Here is a 3062-nt window from a genome sequence, read left to right on the forward strand (position 1 = left end):
CTATATATATATATATATATAAAATTAAATAATGTGATGACATCATTCTTAGTCTAGCATTTGATATTTATTTATTTATATCAATTATGTTGACATTTAAAATACATTTTTATTAAAATAATTGCACAAAAAATGAAGTTACTCTTCCAAAAATAATTATGCGTCGATATTCATTCTATTTTAATGACATTTTTCCTAATTTTAAAAGATTGAACAACTAAACTAAAATGGTTGATTCATATATACATAGTCTGATAGCATAGTTTGGTAGTGAAAGATATATATAAGTTAAATTTTCTCTTTTCATCTCCCATCTTTTAGTATATTATTACTCTACATTAATAAAATTAATTAAGAATTATAAAAATTGAAGGGGGGTGAATACATGCATATACACTAAAATCTATAATAAAGAAGACAATTATAGTGGGAGGTGAAAAGTTGATTTAGTTGAATAAATATTTTTTAAAATTTTTATAAATAAAATAAGTAAATAATTTTTTCTCCCATATTTTAGACATGCAAAATTAAATAATGAAATTAATAAATATGAAAGATTAGATAATTATGAGTATTTTATTAATATAATTAAAAGAGTATCATTTATAAATGTAGAGGTGTGAGTTACAAAAATGAGTTTTTTAAAAATAAATTAATTGTGAAAAAATAGAAAAAAATAAAAAAATAAAAAGAAGAGAAAAAAGAGATAAATATAACTTTGTCTATATCTTATTTTATTTATTTTTGTATATATAAATAACAATTACGTTTATAATAGTTTAAGAGTTTTTAAAATAATTAATTGTGAAAAATTAGAAACAAAAAAAAAAGAGAAAAAAGAGATAAATATAACTTGGCCTATATCCGATTTTATTTATTTATGCATATATAAATAACAATTACGTTTGTTATAGTTTAATTACAATTATATTTGTAAATGTTTTTAAAATTAAATAAAGAAGTTAAAAGAAAGAATTTTGGAAAGATATAAATAGTATATTATTAATGAGGAAAGAGAAATTGTAAGCGAGTAGGTATTTTCTGAAAACTTGAATTTGGTAAGAAAAAAAACGTAAAATGAAGAAGGAAAAGGAGGGAATTAAAAGCACAATTGTTTTGGTGAGAAAAAAACGGAAAATAAAGAAGGAAAGGGAGGAATCTTAGGAAGATATAAATAGTGTAGTAATAATGAAAAAGAGAAAATTTAAATCTGCACATTTTTTTTGTTTTTTTTTAAAGAATAAATTATGGGAAAATTCAAAAAATTGACAAAATAGCTAAATGACAATTCTGGCCAAAGAGAGGTGTCATGTCAGACTTTTAGTGTTATCGCCCTTTTACCCCAATTACGATTGTTTTCTTATATTTATTTATGAAGAAATAAAAATTTAATTGATAAATATTATAGTTACAAAGTTGTTTATCCTTTGATTTTAGATCTTCTTGATCTTTTTATGAATATCCTAAGAATTTATGAAATATTCGAGATTTCTTTATGAAAGACGATATTGATATTTTTATGATTTCTCTGTAAATATTCAAAAGTTATAGGATATTTGAGATTTTAATCTTTATAAATATCTAATAATTTATGAGATATTTGAGATCATTCAAAAACAATATTTAATGTTTTTATGATCTCTTCGCGAATATCTAAAAACTTATGGAATATTCGAAATAGTAGAATTACTTTGAAAGTATCTTTTTCATATCCCTCCGGCATACGAAAAACACAAAACTTTCATATGAAAGGTATACAAATTGATATTTCGTAAAAAATTACATTAAAAATTAGAAATAATAAATACACAAGAGAGCTCAAATATCAATTTTGTATATAAACTAAATAAATTATGTAATTCAAACACTACATAAAGATGAAGAAGTTAAAAGTGAATATCAGTGATTTCATATATCAATATGTGGATGAATTTTGATTTTCAATAACGAATATGAAAAATTTGGACAATATTAATGTGCTATTAACTTTTTTTACTTTCATCCCTTAATCTCATTATTAATGTCATTTATATTATTTCCTTAAATCACTTTATTTTCTTTTCTATTTTTTTGTTATTTATTTATTTATTCCTCAAAATATGTTATTATAACTTAATAAGAATTGCTAAACAAAATTTAATCTATATTTATTTCAAGAAATTAGTTATTATAACTTTATACGAATTATATATATATAGAGAGAGAATTTGATATGTCATATCTTTTAGATCATTTCTCCTGCTTATGATTTATATTTATATGTAATAATATCTAAAATAAAAAATGGGATAACATCCTTCTTAGTCTAGCATTGATATTTATTTATTTATATCAATTCTTTTGATATTTTTTTACACATTTTTATTATTATAAATGCTAAAAAATGAAGTTACTCTTCAAAAAAATTTATGCATCAATATTTATTTTATTTTAATTACACTTTTCCTAATTTTTAAAGACTGAAAAATTTACACTAAAAATTTATAAAATATCAAAAATAACCATATATAATTCCTATGATCATTAGTGCTATTAATTTTTTTTACTTCCTTCTGTTAATCTCATCATTACTATTATTTCCTTAAATCACTTATTTTCCTTTCTTTCTTTTATTTTTTTTCCTTTCCTTTTATTTTTTATTCCTAGAAATATGTTATTATAACTTAATAAGAATTGCAAAAAGTAATTTTACAAAATTTGCTTTGCCTTTTTTTGAATTTTGTTTGAATAATATTATACACTATCATTATTATATAATATATAATAATAATAATAAAGTTAAAATAAAATTATGCATCGATATTTATTTTACTTTAATTACATTTTTCCTAATTTTTAAAGACTGGAAAATTTACATTAAAGTTTTATAAAATATCAAAAATAACCATATATAATTCCTATGATCATTAGTGCTATTAATTTTTTTTACTTCCTTCTGTTAATCTCATCATTACTATTATTTCCTTAAATCACTTATTTTCCTTTCTTTCTTTTGTTTTTTTTTCCTTTCCTTTTATTTTTTTATTCCTAGAAATATGTTATTATAACTTAATAAGAATTGC

The sequence above is a fragment of the Solanum tuberosum genome, unplaced genomic scaffold (genome assembly GCF_000226075.1).
Source record: "Solanum tuberosum cultivar DM 1-3 516 R44 unplaced genomic scaffold, SolTub_3.0 scf00173, whole genome shotgun sequence".
Lineage (NCBI taxonomy): Eukaryota > Viridiplantae > Streptophyta > Magnoliopsida > Solanales > Solanaceae > Solanum > Solanum tuberosum.